A 13,553-nucleotide genomic window follows, 5' to 3' on the forward strand; every position below is an offset into this window, starting at 1 on the left:
ATTTTCCGTGGCTGCTCGGGCCCTTGTGCACCCACAGAATCGGCACCTACAGTATGCACCTGAGCAGCATTTAATTGCAAAGCATGGCCTGTTACTAATCCAAATTTAACCTTTGATTTAAAGAAAAAGAACTTAAGCACACAAAAATAAATCCATTTTGCAAGTTTGCTTAACACTTAATGTTTAAGATATTTGTAAAAAAAATGTTTTGAATAGCAATATCACAGCAAAAGTACATATGAAGTACTACTTTGACAAACTATGACAAATCACATATATCAATATAGAGCTATTACATAATTATAAACGTTTTTATTGAATATGCCTCAATATGTGTATGATTAAGGTACAGATGGAGCCGGTCGCAGCTTTGCAGGGTATGGCGGAAGAATTGCTAGCCGCCAGCCGATCTGCGAAAGGGGATGCGCGCGCGTCCTCTTCCGACGGCGCTTCCCCCGGTATAGCTAGTTTCAACTATACATTCTACAGTATATAAGACAAAATGGTGTATTCAATGTGCAGACACACGGGCGGAGAGGATGGAATTTTTTGGCGAGGAAATGCCATCCTCACGTCCAGCCACCTCACCGCTTTCTACGTTCCAGGAATCTTCGCCGTCAGAGGACGGCGAGGCTTCCCCTAAATGGTGAGGTTCGCTGCAAATGCAGTGAGCCCACCGCATTTTGTGGCAAACCTCACTGTTTTGACAGCCACACTCGCCATTTCCACCTCATCTCAAGGAACAGGCAAGGTGGAGACGGTGAGTGAGGGGGAAGCGTTAAATACTGATGGCAGGCTATCAGCGCTGCTCACCGTATAGCTCCCCCTCTCCCGTATTGAGTACACCCCTTAGTTTCCAGCTAAGAAACTGTTGGAGTTGTAACTAGGTAATAAAAAAAGAGACAACGTACACAATGTGTAGCTATGTAAAGCTTTAATAACTGTCGTTAGCATAACACTTATGGGAGCTATTGAAATGTCTGTATTCCACTTCCTCTTGCATTAATACTCAGTCTAAATAAAGGCTCAGTGGGATTGCGTTGACCTGGCTGGGGATGAGGGTGTTATACCATAGGATGGATATTTCCTCTGTTGGGAAGTAGTATTCATTTGTAGGTATTGAAGAATGCAAATACACTTCAACAGGTGCGATTGCATGTATAGAAGAATCTGTCCTAGGATCAGGAATTTCTAATCTCTGGTTTCCGAGATTTTCAACTTGAGTCGGCCTTCCACTATCCAAAATTTGTCCAAGACTGTAGGTTTTGACAGCAAAGCATGTACAGTATGATGTCACACAGTGACTTTTTATGATTTTTCATTTTTGTTCCTGTAAATGAAACAAAAACATTGTGATTAAAAAGTACTCCAATTATCTAATAATATTGGGGTTGATTATATTCTTCGCGCTGTGTATACTGCCGGGAGAGAGGTCACAGAGCTATTCTAATCAGCGTAATGCTATATTGGAGAATGCCGGTACTCGTGTGTTTGATCGCTTAAAAGTGCATCGCCACTCTAGTTTTGTCATATTTCTGCTCACAAACTGGGAGGAGTGCAAGCAGAAATCTACTTGTCATCATTGGCAGTCCCTGGAGACTAACCCCCCCCCACAGCAAACCAAAGCCCGACCCTCCACCACCAACGACCCACCGGACTCACCCCATGCCACATCACACCCCTACCGTCACCCACGCACACCCCCAACTCCTACACCCCCTGCACACACACACACCTAAACCACCATTGCACCCATCCCTCCATCACCAAAACAAGAGCACACACACAGCCCCCCCCCGCACCTCTACTACCTGCAGCACACCCACACCTGCCCCTCACGCACCACCACCAAACACTCTCCCCCACCTGCCGCAACCCCACACCTGCCAATAACCCCCACCCATGGGTACTATTGGTCCCTCCCACGGCACCCCCCCAACCCAGACCTCCACAACATGCAGTACCCCTGCACCCAGCCGCACCAACACCGCACACCCCCATTCCCCACGTGCAGTACCCATGCATCCATTCCTCCCCCATACACACCTCCCCCGCTCCCACAGCACACCCCCTCTCAGTCCACCCGTGCACCCCTGCTCCTAACCAACCCACATGGCCCACCCCTGCACCTGCTATTCCACACACAGTATCCCCACACCAACCACTCTCCCACCCACACCACCCCCAAGCACTCTTGCACCCGACCCTCACCCACCGCACCCCCACAGACACCACCACACCTACCCCTCTGCCACCCGCAGCACCCCCATATCCACCACAGGCAACATCGCACCCGCCCCCCTCTCCATCCTGCAGTACACCCACCCCTACATAAAGGGGCTCACAGGTTAAGGGGGCAGAGCCCCTTACGATGGTGTGAAGAGCGCCCGTAGCGCGCGATGAATCACCTAGTATATAATATTCACCTTGTGCATTTTTTTAAACACACAAATGACAGAAGGTCGATACAAGCCTAAGGTTGACATGGGCGTGGTCGACAAGTTATTCAGGTAAGACCAAATGCAAGATTTGTAGAGGGGCGTTTCCAGGATAGATTATATATTACAATACTAGGTGATTCATCGCAACCTACGGGCGCTCTTCACACCGTCGTAAGGGGCTGCGCCCCCTTAATTTGTGAACATTTGTTTATGAGAAAGATGGTTAGAATTGTATGAAAGATGGCCTGTATTGCAACTTGAGTTATAGGTGAAATGTGTTAAATAGAGAGCATATGATGTGGAAGGGGGTGTGTATTGTTTTGTTTAATTAAAAAGCGGTTACAGAGTAAGATGTACATTGATAGTGTGGATGGTACAGTGACATTTGTGGGTGTGTGGGGGGGGGGGCTGTGTGTGCATGTTGTTTAGGTGTGTGTGTGCAATAGTATAATAGGGTGTTTCTGAGTCAGCGGCTCCCCACTGGCGGAGGTCACGACACAGGAAAACAGGAGGCTGGGTAGTGATAGGGGAGTGTGGGCATAAGGGGGACTAAAGAGGAGGGTGGGAGATACTGTGCAGCTTCTGCCAGTGGGTGAGGGTACAGCATGGCAGTACAGGAGTACAGGATGGTGGCCCTTAGTCAGTGTCTCCTCCTACTGGGTGGGAGTTTGGGTGCATGAGAGCAGGAGGCTGGGCTATGAGGCATGATAGGGGCATGTGGGCAAAACAGCGTCAGCGACTCCCCAGTGGTGGAAGTTACGGTTCAGGAGATCAGGAAGCTGGGTAGTGATAGGGGTGTGTTAGTATACGGGGTACTAAAGAGGGGCTTAGGGGTGCCGTGAATTGCGGGAGGGGCGCTGGGGGTGCTGTGAATCGCGGGAGAGGGTCCGCAAAGCGTGGGAGGGGGCGTGAATTGCGCGAGGGGGGGTTGCGAATCGAGGGAGGGGGGGTGCGCGGGGGTACGTGAATTGCAGGAGGGGGGGGCACGGGGCGCAATGAATCACCTAGTTGGTTATATATTCTTGTAGAAGGATGGTAGGATGTTGCTGTCATTCAGAATGCGGGAGGAGGGGCGCGGAGGGTTGCAGTGAATCGCGGGAGGGTGGGTCGCGGGGGCGGGGGGTTGCCACAATGACAGGAGGGGGGGCAGGGGTGGGGAATCGCGGTAGGGGGGGTCGTGGGGGGCACCGTGAACCGCGGGAGGGGGGGCCCGGGGGGTTGGCGCGAATCGTGGGAGGGGGGGTCACGGGGTGCCGCGAATCGCAGGAGGGGTGGTGTCACGGGGTGGGGCCGCGAATTGCGGGAGGTGTGCTGCAAATCGCGGGAGGGGGGTCGCGGGGGGTGCCACAGAACGTTCAACACATGTAAATGTTGACATAAGTGTGGCACTTCATCGGTGTCCATGTCGACACATGAGAATGAATATGAAAACATTCAAAAAAAGAAAAATAAATCTTCAAAAACTCATGTCAACCTTTTTCATTGTCGACCATAGCCGTGCCAGTGTTTTGCATGTGCCATTTATTCCTGGGGTTGCCGTGAATCGCGCGTGGGGGTGGGGGAGGGAGGAGGTGAGGGGTGTCCGCGAATCACGGGAGGAGGGGTCGTGGGTGGACGCCGTGAATTGCGGGAGGGGGGGTCGCGGGGGGGGGGGTGTGGGTGCCGCGAATTGTGGCAGGGGGGGGTGCGGGGGGTTGCAGTGAATCGCGGGAGGGTGGGTCGCGGGGTTGCCGAAGAAGCACTATAGCAGGCTATTTACTTTGCCAGCCTACCATGGGTCCAGCAGCGGTGGGGATAAAAGCCGGGCATAGCCTACATGGGTGAGGGTGTCATTGAGAGATACGTAGAGAGACAGGGAGAAAGAATTATAGAGAGAGAATGTCAGGGGAGAGAAGGGGTATCAGGGAGAGACATGGAGTAAGAGGGTGTCAGGTAGATAAAAGGGGAGAAACGGAGTAAGAGAGGGTGTCAGGGAAAGAGATGGAGAGAGAAAGAGAGAGAATGATAGGGTGTCAGAAAAGAGAAAGGGGGAGAGAGAATAAGTGAGAGATAGAGAGAATCAGGGAGAGACAGGGAGTAAGACAGAGAGAGTGTGTTTCAGGGTGAAAGACAACGTCAGGTAGAGACTGAGAGAAAGGAGAAATGTGGGGAAGGTGGTGGGGTGGAGAGCTTTAAAGGGGAAGAGAGAGCAGGGGAGAGAAAAAGGGGAGAGGGAGAGAGGAGGAGAGCGGAGGAGGGGAAGCAGAGGAGAGGAGGAATAAAGGGGAGCAGAAGAGGGAGAGCGGAGGAGAGGAGGGGGTAGCGGTGTAGGATAGTAGGAAGGGGAGCAGATGAGAGGATAAAGCAGACATAGGAAAGCAGGAGAGGGGGTGAGGAGGGGAAGTGAAGGAGTGGAGGAGAGGTAGTGAACAGAGGAGAGGAGAAGGGAAAGCAGTGGAGGGGTTGAGGAGTAGCGGGGGAGGAGAGGAAGCAGAGGATAGGTGGTGGGAAAGGAGAGGAGGAGGGGGAGCGGAGACGGTGGTGGGGGAGCTGAGGAGCGTTGGAGAACGGAGAGTAGGAGCAGACAAGAGGAGGAGGAGGAGAGGAGGCGTGGAGGATGAGTGAAGAATGGAGAGAAGGGGAGGGGGTGCGGAGGAGAGGAGGTAAGCAGGAGGGAAGCAAAGGAGAGGGGGAGTGGAGGTGTTGGGGGAGCTGAGGAGGAGGGGAGAATGGAGAGCAGGAGCAGACAAGAGGAGCAGAGGGGGAGAGGAGTAGATAGGGGAAGGAGGAGGTGTGGAGGAGGAGTGAGGAAGGGAGCGCAGTGCAAGCCAGCGCTGTGTACCTCCTCTCAGGATCAGCAGCGATGGTAGCGATGGTTTTTCTGCCCCTGCTCCCAGGTCTGCAGCACTCTCTCTCCTCGGTGCTAGTCATCTCCTCCTGGACAAGGTCACCGGCAGTCTGAGAGAGAGAAGTGTGGGGAAATTGGTGAGGAGGAGAAAGATAGAGGGGAAAGAGAGAGCAGGGGAGAGGAGGATGGGAAGTGGAAGAAAGAGTGGGATAAGTGAAGAAGGAGCAGAAGAGTGGAGGCAGAGGACAAGGAGCAGAATAGAGGAAACGTACGAGGAGGGGAAGGAGAGGAGGGAGCGGAGGATGGAGAGTAAATGAGGAGGAGGTGGGGGAGATGAGGGAAGGAGAAGGAGGAGTGGAAGGGAAGGAGAGGAGAAGGGAGAGCAAGAACGGAGGAGGGAAAGTGAAGGAGAGGAGGAGGGGAGCATAGGAGAGGGGGAGAGGTGAAGCAGAGAAGGTAGAGCAGGAGAGGTGGTGAGGAGAAGGGGGAGGGGGTGAGGAGGTGTGGAGAAAGAGTGGAGAAGGGAGAGCAGTATACGCAGGCGCAGTGTACCTCTTGTCATCGGCGCTGAATGCTACATGATCAGCAATGGAATGCCGGGTTTTCTACCCCTGCTCATGGGTCTGCTGCATTCTCTTTCCCAAGTGCTAGTCATCTCATGCTTCATCTTCTCGGCGCTGGGTCTTCTTTTCCTGCACCCCACAGCTGGGTCCCTGGCAGTCTGAGAGAGAGAGGAAAGTGGTGGGGAGGAGAGAGAGAGAAGAGAGAGAAGAGGGGGAGAGGGGGAGGGGGAGAGAGAGAGGGGTTGAGAAGGAGAGGGAGAGGCAGGGGAGAGGCAGGGGAGAAGGGAGTGCAGTGCAAGCTGGCACTGTGTACCTCTTGTCACTATCAGCAGCAATGGTAGCAGGTATTTTTCTGCCCCTGCTCCCGGGTCTGCTGCATGCTCTCTCCTGTGGTGCTAGTCATCTCTTCCTGCTCCATCTCCCCGTCGCTGGGTCTTCTTTTCCTTCACCCCAGCAGTCTGAGAGAGAGAGCAGTGTGGGGAAATTGGTGAGGAGGAGATAGAGGGGAAAGAGAGAGCAGGGGAATAAGGGAAGAAGGAGCGGAGGAGTGGAAGAGGAGAGGGGGCAGAGGAGCGGAAGAGGAGAGGGAGCAGAGTAGAGGAAGCGGAGGAGGAGGGGAAGCAGAGGAGAGGAGGGGGGATCGGAGGATGGAGAGTAGATGAGAAGATGGTGGGGGAGCTGAGGAAAGGAGGAGAGGGAAAGGTGGAGAGAAGAAGGGAGAGCAGGAGCAGAGGAGGGAAAGTGAAGGAGAGGAGGAGGGGGAGCAGAGGAGAGGGGGTGAGGAGGATGGGAAGTGGAGGTGTGGAGAAGGAGCGGAGAAGGGAGAGCAGTATACACAGGTGCTATGTACCTCTTGTCATCGATGCTTCATTCTACATGATCAGCAGTGATGGAAACACCATGTTTTCGGCCACTGCTCATGGGTCTTCTGCACTCTTTTTTCCCCAGTGCTAGTCATCTCCTCCTGCTCCAACTCCATGGCGCCGAGTCTTCTCTTCCTGCACCCCAGCACGGGGTCACCGGCAGTCTGAAAGAGAGATAGAGAAGTGTGGGGAAATCGTGAGGAGGAGAGAGATAGAGGGGAAAGAGAGAGCAGGGGAGAGGAAGATAGGGGTTGTGGAGGAGGGGGAAGTGGAGGAGAGGAGGGGGATCAGAGAAGAAGGAGGTGAGGAGGAGGGGGGGCAGAGGAGGATGGGGAGCAGAGTAGAGGAAGAGTTAGAAGGGAGAGCAGAAGAGCAGTGGAGGGGGAGGGGGGGTGCGGAGGAGGGAAGCATAGGAAAGGAGGAGGGGAAGCAGAGGAGGGGAATCAGAAGAGAAGGAGGTGGTAAGGGAGCGAGGATTCAGTATGAAATCCCGGCGGTCGGGATCCCGGCGTTCAAAATCCCGACGCCGGAATCCCGACCGCCAAAATCCCGACAAGGGGGGGACGTGGATCGCTTGCCACGGTGGTGAGGGAGCGAATATATACACACATATACATATATACACACACACACAGATGGCGCCATCAATTTTATTTTAAACAAACAAAATAACAGAAGGGGGGACATTATGGTGTTACCGTGTACCTAAAACATATTTAAAAGGTATGCCTTAACCCAGTGGTGTCAAAGTCACGGCCCTCCAGCTGTTGTGGAAGTACACATCCCTAGATGCCCTGCCACAGATTTTATATAATGGATCGCTAAAATCTGTGGCAGGGCATGCTGGGAAGTGTAGTTCCACAACAGCTGGAGGGCCATGAGTTTGACACCACTGCTAAACCCCTTAATGCCCATTACATGTAATCACAGCCCACCACCTAGCATCATGCCACACCTCTTCCCTTAGCCCAAAGCAGATTAATCTTGCACCTCCTCTCCCCTCCCTCGCCCCCCCCCCAAGACATACTCTTCGCCAGTCGTGACCGAAGAGTGCACTCACATAGAATCGGTCGCAGGTGGGGGTACTGCAGCATCTGTCGGATAGGGCACCTCTCCTCCTCAGCGTCGTTCCCAGCAGCGTTGGGCTGTGTTCTCTGCCGCAGCGCCCTGGGGGCGGAGTTGGGGCAGCTGTCTCCCCGCCTGTATCCTTCCCGTCTATGTTGGGCGGTGTCCTGAGCAACGTCCTGGGGGTCCTCAGTGGCAGCAAGGTTTTAGTAGCATCCTGAAGAGGAGGGAAGAGGAGGAAAACATCCATATTTAAAAAAAAAAAAAAAATGCTGGTCTACAACAGTATGTAAAAATAGCGGCATAGTGAGTTTAGGAGAATCCTGTTCAAAAACTTGCAAAGAGATGGTGCCAGTCTGCACGCTCAGAGAGCAAATAAAGGGCGGGAATGGGATTAAAAATAGGTCCTGGCATTTAAAGTACACAGGCGCACCTTGGTGTCAATAGTGTCAACACATTTGTGCGCGAGCGCTCAGGAAAAGAGGGTGTGGACACTCAAAATTGGCCTTGTGTAGTGTTCCACACCATATACCACTTCTACACATTCTGCAACAAAATAATAGACCCCATTATACTTGCCCCTTACACATTATGCCAAACGTATTGAGCCAAAATTCACATAATGCCACGCGGATTGAGCCAAAATTCACATAATGCCACGCGGATTATTCTTTATTCCCAGCGGTGGCAGGCGGCATTTCAAGGAAAAAAAACCTAACCCCATTGCACCTACCCCACACTGTCCCCCATCGCAGCAGCCCCACACTGTCCCCCATCGCACCAGCCCCAAACTGTCCCCATCGCACCAGCCCCACACTGTAGTCTCCCATCACACCAGCCCCACACTGTAGTCTCCCATCACACCAGCCCCACACTGTCCCCATCACACCAGCCCCACACTGTAGTCTCCCCATTGCACCTGCTCCACACTGTAGTCTCCCCATTGCTCCAGCCCGCACTGTAGTCTCCCCATTGCAACAGCCCCACACTGTCACCATCGCACCAGCCCCACACTGTCTTTCATCACAACAGCCCCTTAAATTGTAAGCCATCAAAATGTCACCCTTATACTGTATGTAGAAATGGAGGAGGGCGGCTGGTGCAGCAGTAAACGGGAGGCCGAGGCAGCAGCGTGGGAGGGTGGAGGAAGGAGACGCAGTCAGGACATGGTGGCAGCGGGGGTAGCCGGCGACATCATGCAGCAGTCTGACTGTACTCACCACCAGACGGTCCACACCAGGGCAGCGCTGCAGGGCTGACCAGTCTCCTCCTGTGGTCCAGGCGGCGCAGCTCCCGGAAGTACGCGTCCACTGTCCTGTGATCTGGAAGACGGGGCAGCTGGGAGGCGGCACACGCGTATCGGCTCCTCTGTCAATCACAGGTCATGTGTACATGTGTCCAATCCTCACAGACAAGGGCGGGCATACAGCCTATCTAGCAGGCAGCCCAGCCGTATTAGTATATACAGTGTCCGGGCCTCTTAAAAAATAAATAAATAAATAAAACGCAATCGTCATATTCAGCTCGTTATTGGGGGGATTTTTACAAGCTACATATACGTTTCTCTCTCTCTCAGCTGGTCATATTCATAGCCAACTCGTTATACACCATATCCAGCTCGTCATACATTATATCCAACTCGTTATATGTCATACTCAGCTCGTTATATGTCATATTCAACTCGTCATACACTATATTCAGCTCGCCATACACTATATTCAGATCGTGATATGTCATAGTCAGGAAGTTGTAATTTTGACTTGAACGGCCCCTCATAGCCTAGTGTCTTCCTCCAGCTCTTGGCGCCTGATATCTGCAGCAGCAACGCGGGGTCCCCAGCTCCCTCTCTCCAGTGCCGGGTCTGCCCCTCTTCCTCTGCGGGTACCTGGTCTCTTCCGCCTGCTCATGGCTCCGGATCTGTGCAGCAACGCGGGGTCCCCAGCACCCACTCTCCAGCGCCAGGTCTGCTCCTCTCCCTCAGTCGGTACCTGGCTTCTTCCTCCTTCTCATAGCGCTAGATCTCTGCTGCTGCAGCAGCGCAGGGTCCCAGCTCCCGCTGTCCAGTCTGCTCCTCGATCTCCCTGCGTGCCTGGTCTCCACCACCTCCAGTTTGCATGGCCCCTCACAGTCACCCTCATGGTTCCCCCCCCCCCCCCCCCTAAAACCAGCCACAGGCTCTGCTTATACCTCTGACCCTATGGAGACAGCAGGCCGGGGGCGAGATGCGGTGGTGTCCTCGGCTCCTGCAGCAGGAGGTGCTGGGTCGTCCTCTGCTCCGCCTGTCGTGCTGTTCTGGGTCGGCCTCTGCTTCCACCCCCGGCTTCTATCAGGCTGGGGATCTTCCTCTATCCTCTCCTCCGCTGGGCTGTCACCTGTCCTCTGCGCAGCTCCTGTCCTTGATGTTACATCGTGTTCTTAACTTACTTTCGGGCAGGCATCTCTAGGGGCAGCTCCGCACCACTGAGGGGGCTTCTACAGGTCTCCAGCTAGGGGTCCTTTGCATGTCCTCCAGTCCTGGTTCCTTGAGAACGGGTGTCCTCCGCGGTGCCTGCGCACCTTGGTCTCCACTTGCTGCATCCTCTATCTTCTTCGGAGCATTTTCAGGAGAATCCTCCGGCTGGGTGTGCTCCCAGGTAATTTACCCCCTCAGCACCTTCTTCCATGAGGTTCTAGTCTTCACCCTCTCGGCTCCTCCACGGGCAGGCACTATGTAGGACACCTCGGCAGCACACATCATTCTGTTCTCTCTGGCTCCTCCTGTGGTTGGCAGCTAGTGGGGGCAGCGCGGTTCCCTTCCCTCTGGCAGGTGGCAGCAGTAGGGGACTTGGAGGAGCCTGGCTCTCCTGGCGCCATTCCTGGTCACACAGCTGCGCAGCCCCCGCTCCTTACAGGTCAGCAGCTCACAGCACTGCACAGGCCCTTGTCCTCTCCAGGGATCACCCTTCCCGGTGCCGGCTCTCTCTGCTGTGGGTTATGCATCGCTGCAGGACCGCCTCTGCTCCCCCTGCCCTACCTCTCTATAGTCCCTGTCACTGGCTCACCCGCCATATCCTGTACTGGCTGTATCATATATTTTTATATTTCTTTATACTCAAAGGCTATATATCCCCCTTCCCACACAGATTTAAGTTGCGACTATTTGACACAGTGGCTGCCTTGATAAAGGTACCAGCGGGGACCGAAACGTCAGAAGATCTCACTTGCAGAAAATAAACTGTGGATTACCTCCTGGTTGTACCTCCATTGAACTACAGACTGGTGAGTGCTGTTTATTCCCCCAGTGGGCGTTCTTTCTGGTATCTATCTATCTATCTATCTATCTATCTAAGGAAATTATCCAAGCAGGCAGCGGCACTCCGTGGGCTTAACAATGTGTTTATTGGAGGTGACCGACGTTTCGGGGACTGGATACCCCTTTGTCAAGGTGTACAACGCGTGCGGGTGACACAGCAAACATTTAAATACATACAGCATGTGCATACTCACCATTCCCGTACGTGGAGCGTCCCGGTTGCGTCCAGTGCGGCTTCCGGTGCGGGCGGATGTCAGTGGGCGGAGCCTCACTGCATCATCACGCTCCCCTCTGTTGTAGATGGGTTGCTATGATGACCCCACCGTATCGCTCACTTCTGTATGACAACCTCCGCTCCAGGATCCGGGTTTGGCTTCTGCCTATAACAACACATAAATGGCACGTAAATAACCTACATTAAAACAGTAAAACAATGTTAAAAAATGGTGCAAGTTTGAAGTGTAAATTTCAGATGCCACGGGACTACTGCCCGAGCAATGATTAAGAAGTGATGTGAAGAGATGTCACCGCATCTAGCGTGACAATTGTATGGTGTTGACACAGGGATCTGGACGGGTGTGTTACATATGGATCTCTGTATACAATAATAACATGGTCAAACTGATCGCTAATGATCATGTTTGTAAATCGGAGATGTCAGGCTCTAACACATGGGGGAGATGTGCTGTGGGATCTCTATGAATGTGAGAATTACAGGGGCGTGTTGTACCATAAATATCGGCTCCACAAGTGATATATATGCTTCATGTTGTCTTTGAGAACAGAACAGCAGTATAGCGTGTATATATATACTATGTATACATCGGGGGAAATGTACCAAAATGGATTCGTAAAAAATAGGTGTATTCGTAGGCAGAAATACACCTATTTTTTACACATTTGTATTTTCGGGATTTACACACACCTCTTCGTATGTCAAACCGACAGATCGCAATACTATACTTAGACACAACAGCTCGCACCCACGCAACACGGTGGAGAGTCTCCCATACTGTTTTTGAGAGTATGCAGGATCACTGATACCGACTCTGAAACCCATCACCAACTGGACATCATGCAGCAGAAGTTCGAGGACAGAGGCTACGCCAGACAGGGCCTACTTAAAGCCAAGGCCAGGGCTCTGGCGTGTGAGCGCACCACTCTTATCACAGGTGCAACACCTAAAGTCAGAAAGCCATGTATTCCATGGGTTAATGACTTTAGCTCTGCCAGCCGAGAAACCACCAGCAGAGTAAAAAACTGGTGGGAAATTGTGCGTTCGGATCCCGAGCTACCGGTGTATAAAGACACCAAGCTGATGCCGAGCTACAAGTGCGGCCCAAACTTGAAGGACCTATTGGTCAAGACCGAGATTACAAATTTTGACACCCCTTCTAGACAAATCAGACCCACCAGAATGGGCTGTTACCGGTGCCTAGGCTGCACAACATGCAGCTTCATGACAGCTTGCATCGAAGTTGCACATCCCTATACGGGTAAAAAATTTAAAATCAGATGGCCCCTCACGTGCACGACTATATTTGTTATCTACGTCATTTATTGTCCATGTGGATAACATTACATCGGCAAGACCGATTGTGCCTTCAAGGTACGTATGGCACAGCATCGCTGTGCCATACGGGCAGCCCTTCAATCTGGCTCAGGGGAGCAACCAGTGGCCAGGCATTTTGCCAAGGCCAAACATAACATGGCAATGATCAAATATAAGATCATAGACCACGTGCCGGCACACATACGTGGTGGCAACCGTTCCAAACAGCTTCTGCAGCTTGAGTCCAAGTGGATTTACAAAATGGACACACTACACCCTAAAGGCCTTAATGAAACACTTGGCCTACATAATTTTTTGTAACCATTTTGGTCCACTAACACACAATCATGTCTTCCTTCTTCCTTTTCTCTCCCCCTTGTTAAAGGTACTTGTCATCCCACTGTGTGACACCAGTCCCCCAGCCTTATCGGTGTCCAGGTGACACACCAGGATAACATATAATATACAAGATGCTGGCATTCTGTTGTTGCAATTTCTGGCTTCTGGTGCTATGCGCATACAGTGATGCTGGCTGCATCACCCCACACAGGGCTGTTTTTGCTTATTATAGATACCCAGCAGGGACTCAGTATTTCTCCCTGCATTTAAACCACTCACGCCATAGGGTTTGCACCTCACCCAGCATATGCACTTTGACTTTTGCCCAGTACGGCTCCAATTCGGGGCCGCACGCAGTTATCTTTTTATACGTATACCCTTTTTAAATGTTTGTTTTTTATTATATATGTCTTCTCATTTTTAGCCACTAGATGTCACTATGTAGTCATAATATGGTCATGTCCACTTGTTTTTTTGCATTTTTTATTCACTTGCATCCTCTGAAGTTTTGTGTATGTATGGATGCCTTTGTTGCTTTATGACTTCTGTAGCACGATACTTGTATTTATGCTAATGTGAGCTGCGATCTCTTTCCCAGCCCAGCCACGTCA

The 13,553-nt window shown here is 52.3% G+C and overlaps 2 long non-coding RNA genes across 4 annotated transcripts in view; both read right to left on the minus strand.

Annotated features, from left to right (window-relative positions):
• The window catches only part of LOC146056312 (uncharacterized), a 110,408-nt gene that overhangs the window by 43,472 nt on the left and 53,383 nt on the right, over positions 1-13,553 (minus strand). The window lies entirely within an intron of this gene.
• LOC146056310 (uncharacterized) lies at positions 918-10,250 on the minus strand. Of its 3 annotated transcripts, XR_014469127.1 has the most exons (8): positions 9,645-9,851; positions 8,980-9,238; positions 7,755-7,976; positions 6,682-6,858; positions 6,145-6,289; positions 5,821-5,989; positions 5,263-5,378; positions 918-1,330 (listed from the first exon to the last, which is right to left on the minus strand). It is a non-coding gene; the product is annotated as an uncharacterized LOC146056310 (long non-coding RNA). The 3 variants fall into 3 exon arrangements; XR_014469128.1 differs by lacking the exons at positions 8,980-9,238; positions 9,645-9,851 and adding an exon at positions 9,947-10,250; XR_014469126.1 differs by having other exon boundaries at positions 8,980-9,851.

Source organism: Crinia signifera, unplaced genomic scaffold (assembly GCF_055691185.1).
Source record: "Crinia signifera unplaced genomic scaffold, ASM5569118v1 HAP2_SCAFFOLD_79, whole genome shotgun sequence".
NCBI classification, from domain to species: Eukaryota; Metazoa; Chordata; class Amphibia; order Anura; family Myobatrachidae; genus Crinia; species Crinia signifera.